The following is a 13,666-nucleotide window of genomic DNA, read 5'->3' on the forward strand; positions in this document are numbered from 1 at the left end:
CTGCGTGTGTCTGCTGACGACAGTAACCATAGTAACCGACTGTAACGTTCAGGGACTCTTTTAAACTTATCCATCCATTACATCCTGCTGAAACTGTGTCAGCAACAACAATAAACAATAAATATCGATGATTTCATCTTGTTTTGGAAGAATATGTCATGTGGTGTCCTGGAAAATAAAAACAACAAAACAACTTACACTACTCAGAATTAGTCCTGGATATTAAGTTACATAACATTCAAAATACTTTATTTGTCCCCAGTAAGATATTAACACTATGTACATGAGGAACAAAGAAGGTTTATAAATATATATATTATAATATGTTATGTCAGTTGTAATCATACAAAAGATAAACAACATGTATTTGTTAGTCGTAACTGCTGGTTCAATCATTTCTCCCAGTTCATCTTATATCATAATTTTTAGGTTTCTTTTTAATTTATTCACTTTTTTTTTTTTTTTTTTTTTTTTTACATTTACGCTAAACTCAGATCTTTATCCTCCACTATTGATAATTTCTTTGCTAACATGTGCTCGTAATATGTTTTAATTAAACTAGGCACACAGATTTGCATCGGGATGATTTTATTTGAGTATTTTACTTTTGAGAGTTGTAAAATATTCGGTCACAGTTTTATAAACTGGTGTGTGCAGTTATCTGCAGACATCCTGCCCTCTGCCTGTGTCTTCTTATTTGTACAGTATTTTGCTGTTTGGGACATTTTCTGAGTGTTTCTGACTGTGTTGTTTACCTCACAGCCAAAAACACCTGACGGACGCTTCTCTGTTTGACTGAGGGCGGGGCTGAGCTACACACAGAGCAGAGCTAACTGCTAACTGCTAACAGCTAACAGCTAACAGCTAACAGCTAAGTTTGGTTGGATTCACATTAAATCTGGAGCGTAGTTTGTAGGAGTTTGTCTTTATTTGTGCTTCAGAACGTTAAACAATCAAAACATTAGGTTTCATTTCTCTGCTTTGTTGCAGTAAATTAAGCCACCAGGCAGGAAATAAGATGTCTAAAATCAGCTCTCCCTCTGTGATTTCTGCGAGTAATGAGTTGTTTTATTCTTTGTACATTTAGCTGATAATATAATCTTCATCTGTGTGTGTTCAGCTGTGAGATATTCTTGAACAGGACTGAAGTGATGAGGACTGGGTTTGGAGGTTGCGGTCTAACGATCCGTTACAACAATTACAGTCATCGTGTCTGAACATCAGCAGTAAATCTCAGTTAATCTCAGAGACGTTTGACATCAAATAGACTCGTGTGTGTTCAGAGTGCAGCTGCAGGCCGAGTCCATCCAGCAGACGACAGCGCGGGTTGTTTGTGAAGCTGTCAGCAGCAGATCTCCACCTCCTCCACCTCCTCCACCGTTTCCCCCAGAGGAAGGATTAGCGCGTCGCGTCCCGCTGGGCCGACAGTAAATACAGGCTGAAAACAAGTTCACTTCAAAACCAGATGAAAACACACAGAGAGACGGAGAGCAACAAACTACAACACAAGACAGTTTGATGAAAAATGTTTTCTGACTTTCTTGTTATCGTCGCATTTAATTAGAATTGTCAGCGTATTAATAAAGAGTCACGACACTGAAATACCAGAGAGGGAGACGTGCTAGGGAAGGAAAAAATGCAATTTAATGGAGATTTTAAAACAGTTTGCTTGTGCTCATCCAACCACGTCTACAGTCACTGATTCATCAGAGTCAGAGAGTCGGTGCTGATCCGACAGACGCAGAGCTCAGATTATCTTCCCTCCTGTTGATCAGCCTGACTGCAGCAGTGATCCAGAACGGACCTCCAGGTTCTGTTCTGCTGACGGCTGACTGGAGCTGGAAGGGAAATGACCATGAACGATCATCTGGGTTTGAACATTGTTGGAAACATTTGACCCAACAAAATCATTACCAGAGGTTCTGTCATTTTTAAAGATTTTAATGCATGTTAAGTATTTTATCTTTAAAGTTTCAGTGTCATCGAGGAGGTTTGTCCCTCTGGGCTCCTGTAGAAACATGGCAGAGCTGGTGGAGTATCTGCTGCCTGTGTAGATGTAAAGACTCGAGGTTCAGGTGATTTCACACCAGTGAAAGTCCATAACTCCTGCAGACGCTGCACCTTTAACTGTCCCAACAGAGTGCAGCTCTGTTTGCAGTTCACTGTGGACTGAGGTGAAACCCGAGCGATTCATCACCGTCCCGTTGGGCCGACATGCCGACCCTCCGCTTGGCCCGCGGCCAAACAGATACGCACCATATTTCATGGCCTGTGAGTCCGAACAGAAAACCCTGCTGCTCCAAAGAAAACACTGAGCGACGGCGCTGGAGGAAGGAATCCGTGGCCGAGCTGTCAGGAAGGAAAGAGGCAGCTACCTGCTTTTTACATTACAGCCAGCTGAACGGCTCGGTTTCCCCCAGCAGACCCGGTCCGGCTTTGAAATGTGATCCGGGACGCTGGTTAGAAGAAAAGGGCCTGAGCACTTTCAGGCCGGCGGATCAGAGAGCAGTGTCAGATATGCAGCTCTGTAATCTCACCAATCCATCACTGTCTGCTTAGAAGTGCCACAGAGCCTCCGGGGTGCAAGCAGCACCAGCTCAGAACCGGGCCGAACCCAGAGTACCAGTGTGCAGCTGCAGGAGGCCCGGCACTGTGTGTTCTTCTTCACTCGACTCCATTTGTCTGACAGCAGCAGTTAGTTACTCATCTCATCATGACAGATCAGACAGTCGGTTCTGTCTGACCCGTCACCTCTGCTGTCAGCAGCTCCGACTGATGTTCTCACTGAACGAGGCGCAAAACAAGTCCAGTAACACATTATTTCACAAAAAGATGTCTGTTTACCTGGTGACCCTTCAGAGCTGCAGATAATAAACTGGTGGACATTAAAATCAGCTTCCTGTCTCGACCGTCACTTCAAAGTTTCTCTTTGTTTTCTGCTCTCCGTCCGTCTCTGAAGTTGGACTCGTGTCTTAAATGTTTGTGAGCGTCCAAACAAAACAGCTGTAGAGTCTGAAGTCCTTCATCCTCGCTCACCTTCAGCCAGAGACAACATGGACTTCTACTACATGACGCTGACGACACTTGTGTACTTACCTTGTTCAGCTGTAACATTCAACTGATTATGAATTATACTGGAAAAACCCTCAGATCCAAAAAAACAAGACGTTTGTCTCATTCAGTCGGCACAGGAGGACAATGAGATCAGTCACATGACCTGGACGCCATCAAAGGAAATCACTAATCTTTATTTAAGAATATCACTAAAGAATATGACAAGTTTCATTTTAACTTTTTTTTAAAAATGACACTAAAAATCCAATAAAACGAGGTTTGTTGGACATTTTGACACGTTTTAGAAAGAAAAAGAAAGAAAAAGTCAAAATACTGTTTCAAAAACTTAAAAAACACTAAAATCCAGTAAAAGTTGTGTCTCAGATCCACAGAGAACAAACCAACACTGACTTCTCACCGCGTGGTTAGAAATCACTGTGAAGTCGTTATAAACTGTCCCCAGATCTGCGTAACGTAACGTGACTGTACCTGGTAGAAATGACTCACCTCAGCTGAAGCGACCCAGAATGCTTCACTGTATGTAAGGTGAGCAGTAGAATCTGATCCTTGTTGTTTCTCTTTTCTAACATGCAGCAGATCTTCAGGTGCTTTTAAACACGGCTGCCTTCTTTTATTGGCCTGTTTCTGCTCTCACAGCGTCTGAGGACGAAACAAGTCGCCTGGAAGCTTCCAACACGTCTGATGTTACAGCTCGTCCTGAAGAAATGTTCCTGCTGCTGAGATAAGATTCACCTGTAACTCTCTGAGGGGAAATTCACCTGATATGAAGCTTGAGAGTCAAATGTCAAGAAAAGAGCGAGAAAGACAGATAAAATACAGATAAAATACAGATAAAATACAGATAAAATACTGATAAAATACAGATAAAATCCAAATAAAATACGAATAAAATACAGATAAAATACTGATAAAATACAGATAAAATACTGATAAAATGCAGATAAAATACTGATAAAATACAGATAAAATACTGATAAAATACGCATAAAAAACAATTAAAACCGATAAAATCCAAATAAAATACAGATAAAATGCAGAAAAAATCCAAATAAAATACAGAAGAAAAACAGATAAAATACAGATCAGATCAGGGATATTTCTGCCACCTCTCCAGCTTCAAACAGTGTTCTGGGACCTTATTTTCCTCTGAGAGCTGCTGGTTTATTCACAGATGGAGAAACACTTTTAAATTCAGGGTTTGAATTTCTACGTAGTGCTCCTTTAATGGGCCAGATGATGATGGTGGTTCAGCAGCAGGATTTCTTTACAGCACTAAGACGTTCAGCTTCCCTCAGCTCTGTTTACATGCGTGCAGACGTTCTTCCTAAGAAGCTTCATCTCGTTAACAACATCAAACTAATCACCTCCATTTAGCTGATTGACTCAGAGGAGCAGCTTCTGTTTATTTCTCTTCTCTTGGAGACGTTTGTTTCTTTAACTCCGAGACACCGTCGGCTCGTTAGTCTGCTCCTGACGGACGAGACGGAGAGAGTTGAGCTGAAATGATTCGAACGTCTCAGTTCAGAGGAAACATCAGTGTCTGCGCTTTATTTCCTTTTGACTCCACTGGAGTTTTACAGTGATGGAAAAATATCTGCTTCACAGCGTTTATTCAGAGTTGTTAAAAAAGACATCAGATACGGACGGATGTCTGATCCAGAGCAGAGCAGATGTGGCTCAGTTACAAGAAGACAAGCGTTGTAGACAGAACTGAGGGAAGTGGAACCGGACGGGTTCTGACTGGAGCGATGCAGACGTGACGTCACGTGTCCACAGCCGGTGGACAGACGGAGACGGGGAACGTTTTCCTCCATCAAAAGAATTCCCATCGACGTGCTGCTCTGCCGGCGTGCCAGAGCGGCGAGGAGTCCAGAGTCCACAGCTTACAGCTCGCCACACTTCAGGTCTAATGTTCCTCCAGCTCCCCTCAGATTTCCACTTCAACACCCACTTTAATGTGTGCAAACGACTCCAGTTACTGTTTCATTACCGGCCTATAAACTCCATGATAAGTGGCTCCGTCACATCCATCTGAGAGCCGTCCAAGACGTCGCCCGCAAAGTGGCCCGCTCCAGCGTCTGAGCCGGACTTAATGCTGCATTTACTGCCACTGCCGGGCCCGTTTGTAATCTGTGTCAGATGGTGTCTCGGCGCTTTGTTTGTCTGAGAAGCAGGAGGACTGAAGTTGTGCTCGGACTGTCTGAGGGGAGGGAAAGGTAAAGTTCAGGGTTTGTTCGTGGTTCCAGGTCACAGCGGAGAGTCTGGACCGTCAGACGAGACGTCAAGTCCTGCAGAAAACACAACACACAACAGGCTGTCAGTCCTCTCATGTTCGTCCTCTGTTGATAAAGTTACATTCAAATCCATTTTTCACAGATGGGCCGTCGACGTTCTGACATTTTGTGATGAACTCTGCTTATAGTTTTATAGTTTTTAAGCATCAATCCCACCTCAAGGTACATTTATAAAGCTTCTCCAGAGCTTTCGACTGAAACTCACAACATTTAAGGCCAGAAAAATAAAGTGTCACATGGTTTCTGTTGCAGAGGATCAATAACTCAAACCAGTTACTGAAAGAAATGTGGGTAGTTTCTTTAGGTTCACTTTTGAATTCGATGGCTGAGCTCGTGGTCCAGCCACCATGAACACGACTGGAAAATGTCTCAACGTCTCGTCTGAAAACACTCAGACATGTCGCGCTTACAAACGTTGGAACTCTGTCTGGAACAGTGGTCTCTGGCTTGGCAGCGGTCAGCTGTACCTCCACCTCCTGACAGGTCAGCTCATATATATATATATGTGATGTAAACGTGTCATGTATAGATTAAAATGCTCCGTTGGTTTGAAGAAATGTGAGCTGGTAACATTTTACTCTGCTGACCGAGCTGCTCTCTCTCTCTCTCTCTCTCTCTCGCTCCAGAACAACCTGAAGCTGTAACAAGCCTCGAAATTCTGCACAGCGGTAATATACTCATAGAGTGAATGCTAACATGCTGCTGTTGGGGAGGTTTAAACCAGGACGAGGCAGATCGTTACTGTGTTGTTCTCGTTAATGCTGCTGATCTGATTGGCCGCCTCACGCTGCGTCTCTCCAAGAGTCTGTTTAAACTTTCAGTTTCAGTTTACAGTCAGAAAAGTCACTGAAGTCATGACGTGTGTCCTCTGGGCACCATGACAATCCATCCCAACTCTGTGAAGACGTTTGGATCTGACCCGGTCCGCGCCGTCATCCTGCCAGCAGTGCGGCTAAAAGGGCCGTTTGGTTCCTCATCCACCCTCGTTAACACCGGTTAGAGATGTGATGCCGTCATGTCCCGCGGTGCCAGAGAGCTCTGGAGCCGGTCTGTGAATCTCCCCGAGGTCGCTGTTTGTGCCGCACAGTCACCTTGTTGTGGTGAGATATTGAGTTTCACAAGAACTGGTTCTGACGTCGCGGACACAGAGAAGCGGAGTGGTTCCCCTGATGGCTCCGAGATTAAACAGCACAAGACACATGTGATGAAACAAAGAGGAGGATTTCAGAGCCAAACGAAGGATCTGAGAGTGTTTTCAAGAGCTAATTTTGTCGGGTAATGCATTCAAACATTTATCACGCGGGTCTGTTTTCTTTCCAAATCTGAGACACCCGCAGGAATGCTTTCATTTGTAGACTGTAAGTGCTGCAGGCTCGGCTGTCAGCACGCAGCAGTCCAGAGAATCTGAGCCTGCAACAGAGCAATGAAACCACTCGGCCAGAACTTCATTCTTCCCACGATGACAATAGTATTTGGCCTGTGTCAGCTCGGTCCGCTTCCAGCCCGAGTGCTCTCCTCTGGCCCGATTCTCCCCTCGCTCCCTGGACGCTGCTCTCGGAGTCTGGAGAAATCCCCTCCGTCGTTCCAAACGCGAGGATTGTTTGGATTTATGGACGAGCTTTTACTGGACTGTTGGGATCCGGCCTGCAATCACTGCGCTGCAATGAAACCCTGACGTTATTCTGCAGCCCGACCGTAATCCACTTCACTCTGACCCGAGTCCAGACATTCAAGCCAGCGCAGTGAAACTTCTGTTGCATGTAATTCTTACCTCAGAAACTCTGCAGGATCATCCAGCTGCACTTTTTTTTTAATAGCCAAACTCAGTGCGAGGCTGCAGAGGGGGAGGGAGAATATGTGAGGCCACAGGGGGAAGTTAAAACTTAATGGAAATTAACTTCTTGGACTCTCAGGACAGATGAACGGCTGTTTATTGGAGGGCTGATCATCGGCGCCAACACAGCTTATCTACATCTGCAGTTTAATTAAAGGTAGCTGTGCCGTTCGTCGTTTAAAGGAGCAGTCTGATGTTTTGGGAAATGCTCATGTTTGTCATGTTAATATAAGTCCATCTACAGGTCCTCACAAAGCCTGAGGGCTTTTTAATTTAATCTTAAATTATTGCAGAAGATACGATTATGATACTCACGTGTGAAGCTACATTAACTGTGTAGCAGTAAGAAGCTAATGTTAGGCTACAAACAGACGACATCACGGTCACATGACTGAAAGGCCATTTAATGTCCCCGACAACCTCTGTAGTCTCATTCAGACACTTGTTAGCAACTGCTAACAGTTGTTAACACGTGAAGAGCTTCAGGATTAAACTGTGGGACATTTAATGAGGATTCAAATGTTCAACCTGTAACCACACGCCTTATTTTAATATTTTGAAATGCTTTTTTTTGTTGTTGTTCTCGTCCTCGTCCACAACATGACCGGTGATGTCATCAAGGACTGGTTCACCCTCCAACAACTGACGTAGCTGCAGACTTGTCTGATGGAGGTCTGACAGATCCCACACTGATTTTACGATGTAAAGTAACTGGTAACTAAAGCTGTCAGACAAATGTAGTGGAGGAAAAAGTTACATGAAATGAAAATACTCCAATACAAATACATCAAACTCGTACTCAAGTACTTGAGTAAATGTACGTAGCTACTCAAACTCACTTCGGCGTCTCGATGTCGTGTTTATTGACAAACAGCCTGTCTGAGGCCCCGCCCCCACTGCTAACGAGCTGAGCTAATTGAAGTGAATGTGGTGGTTAATGAGCGAGCTGCAGGCGACCGCTCTCACTCTCATTAACCTGATTAATACTCTGGTTCCCCACAGCTACAGATTACATGTCAGTGTGAGTCATTAGTTCTTCCTCCGAGCAGGAGAAATGAATCTGACCCGAGACCAGCAGCCAGGAAACACGACAGGAAGCGTTTGTGAGAGACTTTCAAACTGCGTCCGTCTGAACGACCTGCAGTCGTCTTCTAATTAAAGACAAACTGCCTCCAACAGGCCACGACTCACAGCTCAGGATCTAAATGTTCAGATCGTTCTCTCTGAAGTTTCAGTCTAAATCTGAACGGCTTCAACAGAACGACAACTGAACCAACTCTGGTGGAAGAACATGAGCTCCAGATCAGCTACTAACTAAATGCACGTAGTGGTGAGACTGTTCTGACCCGGTCTCTTTATATTTAATATATGTATGTCTGCATATATTTTTGTATCATTCATTGAATATACTTTCCTGTAAGCAACAACAACACTTTCCCCTCGAGGTTCATTCATTCATCATCCAGCAGCTTCCGATCGGATCACATGATCGTTTGTCAGCTGGTGAAACATTCTGAAACTGAAGGCCGAGACACAAAGTTCTGTCTGACTGTGTTTGTTTTTTAAATCGAGATAATGAGGAAACCTTTTAAAGAGAAGCTGGGTAAGAATCAAAAATCAGATTTGTAGATTTAAGGCGATAAAACCAACAGCTACTCAAACTGAAGACAACTGTTCGATAAAATGTCCAACTGAAGCTTCGTCAACAGATGAGCAGGATTTATTTATATGTTTATTATTTTCTGAGCTCTTCAAGGACTTTTTCTCCGTGTCGGCCTGAACGTCGGGGTGGAAGCTCATACGTGACCTTTGTAAACTAAATGAGGTGTATTCAGTAGCTCTGACGACCCTTTAAATTAAATTAAATGTCATATTTAAACAAGATTACTCATTAAATTGCATTGAATAATTTATGGTGATTAAACTTTTTTTGACTGGAAACTTTTTGAGCTGTGTGAAAATGTTTTGTTGATGATTAATATCATCATTATTACTGTTATCATAACAAATTATGTTGATTCTTTGTTTAGTTAGTTTGTTTTAAACTGTTTTTAAAATGTTGAATGAATGTTTTTCCGGTCATGTTATAAACAAACAGAACAGTGTCGTTATAATAACAACGAGCTGTGAACATCATCCTGATCACAGCTGACGGCTCCTCGGTCTCTCAGGTGGACAGATGACGACTGTCTCTCATAAACCAGGTGGACTTCCTGTCCACCAGGTCGACATGAGCCGCTGGAGTAAACTGACCCTCCCTCATTCCTCCCTCGTCTCCCCCACCTGACCTCCTCCACTTCCTCTCTCAAGGTAACCATGATCCTCTCCTCCCCGAGTTCCTGGATCCTCTGTCCGACACTGAACACCTTCCCCTTTTGCCCCGCACATGGGGAAACACATTTAATCCGTCCTGAAGCAAGCATTTAATTAAAGGCAATAAATTATCCAACTTTGTGTTCAGTTGCTCCCGGAGCCCACAGATGTAGACGGCGAGCAGCGAGGGTTTCAGGGGGAGGTGAGCGAGCTCATGGAGTATTGATGGACCAGCGGGTCACAGCCCAGACCTGGAGGAGGCAGATTAATGTCTCCCTGGAATCTGGGTCTGCTCAGGCTAACGCTCGTTACTGGAGTACAAATCAGTTGTCAGGTTGTTTAGATAAACCTCGTTACCTCTGCGGCTCGCGGCCTGCAGTCAGAGAGGGTCATCCTCTGGGCACCAGAGCCCACCGGGCCTGGACCTGCTCACCACCATCAGCACAGACCTGCCGCATTCTTCACTGCTGACAGAACACAGACGCTGAGACAGGACCGATACATAAAACTGAGAAACAACACCGACTCTAATGTGTGTGTCAGCAGCACTGGTGAACCCTGGAGGGTCTCAGGGGACACGATGTAGACCTGATGTCATGGACAGATCAACGAACACCTACCAGGTACATCCTGAGAGTCTCTGATCACAGGGACACCAAGTTAAACAACTGCAAAGAGACAAAACAAGACCTGACGACTACAAAGAGACAGAACAAGACCCGACGACTACAAAGAGACAAAACAAGACCCGACGACTACAAAGAGACAAAACAAGACCCGACGACTACAAAGAGACAAAACAAGACCCGACGACTACAAAGAGACAAAACAAGACCCGACGACTACAAAGAGACAAAACAAGACCCGACGACTACAAAGAGACAAAACAAGACCCGACGGCTACAAAGAGACAAAAAATGAGTATAAAGAGATGTCAAACAACTACCAAGATACGAAAAATGACTACAAATACACACATATATATATATAGTACAGTGCAGTATGTATATATATATATATATATATATATATATATATATATATATATATATATATATATATATATATATATATATATATATATATTTATATATATATATACTGTACATATATATAATATAAATATATTAATATTATAAATATACCACATATGTTATGAATACTTTATATTTCATTTTTCGTTTTTAATTGCACTGTTAAAATCAGGTATGGAGTCAGAACTGATCTGCTATATAAAGTGTTTTATCATGTACTCATACGTTCTCTAACATGTTGAACTGAACTTTATTCTCCACAGTCTGATTTTCTTCCGCTGCAGTTACATCTGAATATTTTTCTGGCTCCTGAAACAACCAGATTCAGTTGTAAATGAAATGTGTAAATTTTATTTCATGTAGCAGCCAGTTAGGATCAGCTGTTCTTTCAGGATCAGCTGTGCTCTCAGGATCAGCTGTGCTCTCAGGATCAGCCGGAGTGAAACAGGAAGTGAAGGTGATGCAGGTTGTTTTGACACCAGCATGACGAGGGCAGCAGGACGGACCTCAAACACACCGTTAATCTGGATCACTGATTATAAATGTATTACTGTTACCATGGCAACAGACGACCTTTGACCCTTTTTGCTATATTTATTCATAGTTACATTTTAGAAAATTAATTCATCATGCCAGCGATCGGATCAGACATTTAATATCAGATTATTTAAGACTTTTCAGAGGTGGAAGTAAATATACAACATATATTCACTTTACTGTTTCTACTTTTACAAGTATTTCTTCAAGTCTGTAATTTGACCGTATAATCTATGTGTGTGCTTTTAAATAATAACTATAAATAATAAACTCTGATATTTTTACTTCAGTATTATCTTAATGCCAGTAGTAACTGATTAATCTCTCAGTAATGTAACTGTACTTGTACTTTAGTACAGATCATCAGAACTCTGATTTCTTTAATACCAAAGTCATATTTAAACATGATATCTTACTTTTGACAACACTGTTCACTCAAGTCAACTATCAGGAACTATTGAAAATATTTAATACATTTATTTATTGTGATGCATCATGTAATCTGTAAAGTAACTAAAGCTATCAAATAATTAAAAAAAAAAGATTAAAGTAGCAGAAAATGAAAACATGTCAACATTTTATAATAACATCAGTAATAAATGTTAATTTAGAGTTAATTAAACTTGTGTTCTGTCACTGTTAATCCTCTCTGAAGCATTTATTAAAGGTTTAGAAACATCAGTGCAACTTTACAGCCAGATTAAATGTTTGTTAACACGTGCTGCGTTCACTGCCTGAGTGTTCTGTGGGAGATTACAGCTCAGAGCATTAACTCCTCTCAGCAGTGATCTTCTTGTTTGTTTTGCTGTCTTGTTGTTGTCGCAGCGGTCGCGTCTCCACAGACTCTCTGCACTCCAACACTTCTCATCATCTCTTCTGCATTTTTAAGCAGCAGCACGTTGGATTTCTTTGATGAGCGCTGTGACCAGCTAATCACACATTTAGCTTTTTCTAAAAACAGGAGATGAAGGCAGTTTCCACAATCCCCTAAAGAGGGCAGTCAAACATGGCAGTCCGAGCCGCCGCCTGTCAGTCAGCTCAGAGGGAAGCCGAGGGAGACGAAGCCTGTTTGCTTCAGCTCGCATGTTTTCTGCTTCAAAAACTAAAAAACCTCCAGTTGATTGAAAAAAATAGAAAGAAAAAGTCACCAGCACCATAAAACTCATCTGAACAAGTTCTGTTTCCTGCAGCCGCACAACAACAACAGAACCTCTGGAGTCACAAACCGAGCTGAATATCTGCAGTCGCCTCGGCTCCTTTCTCCAAATTAGTAATTGATTTGAAGAGGGAGATAAATGGAGGACTCTTTGTGGCCTCCAGCTTTGAAATGAGGTGTATCTAGGAAACTCCCAGCGGATTGGGAGAACACATCCATTGAGGGGGCCAACTGGAGCGTGAGGGGGAACTAATCTCTCCATTTAAGAGTTTGGAGCAGATTTACGTAAATCGCCTTTTTTTTTTTCTTCAGTCAAATTCCAGGAGAGGAGCTGCAGCCGAGGCCGACAGCAGCTGGATCTCTGAGAGCTTCTCCTCCTCCAACACACACACTCTCAAACAATCACACGTGAAATTAAAGTCGTAATTTTAGTTTCTGCTGAAGCATTTTTTTTTTTCTGCGCCTCCATCCACAACCCAGCAGCTCCTCCGGTGTGCTGGTTTAATGTGGGTTCAGCTGAGTTGGCATGTTGGCAGTCAGAAATGGAAAATGAATAAAACGTTGGCTGAAAAATATATTTCAAGAGAAACAAAACAAACAGCTGAATAATGTTGAAGTCAGTTTTCTAACAGCGTCTGACTGACAGAAAGTTTATCTGTGAACAGAAACGCTCAGTTAGAAATAAAAGTCAGAAGTAAATCCAGGTGTTCAGAGTGGAAGCACTGCTCAGCTTCACGGAGGTGAAAAGGTGCCTGTTGAGTCTGAGGACGCTGATCTGAGTGCACAGCGGACAGTAAACGCCTCGCAGGGATAAAGAGGCAAAAATGAACCGACAAAGTTTGTAACGTTCATCTTTAAGTACAAATGAAGCTTCAGGAGGATTTTACACAACACCAGGGACAATATTTAGAATTTAGTGTACAAATACTTTGTTATTTTATTTTGATGTACTTCAGTAGATTATTCAGTTTATTTTTCTGACAGCTTCTGTCTTCTCCTCTCTTCATCTGAACTTTCTCCTCCTCACATTTTCAGAGCGAGCTTGTTACTTCAGTTTGATGCATTTTTATGTCCCAACATCAGGAGACTGACGTGTTCTCTGCTGCAGACGAGCTGCACCGAGACGTCTGATGTTTTAAATCTTAAACTGTTTTTTTCAGGCTGGTTTCTCCTCTAACATGCGCCTGAATGTGACTTTGTACGCTGTGAAGTCTTTAGTCATTATTCTCTGTGTGCAGATTAAACATCGTCTCTGTTTCTCTGCGATCACTTCCAGGAAACATGAATTAATATCTACACACCTGCTTCTCTCATGTTAACTGCAACATGTTCATGTATTCACTAGAACAGTGAAGAACAAACACGAGACTGGATCTGTTTTATCAGCCGTCACATAAAATGTAGTTGAGATAAACGAAAACTT

The sequence above is a fragment of the Acanthopagrus latus genome, chromosome 1, assembly GCF_904848185.1.
Source record: "Acanthopagrus latus isolate v.2019 chromosome 1, fAcaLat1.1, whole genome shotgun sequence".
In the NCBI taxonomy this organism is placed as follows: domain Eukaryota; kingdom Metazoa; phylum Chordata; class Actinopteri; order Spariformes; family Sparidae; genus Acanthopagrus; species Acanthopagrus latus.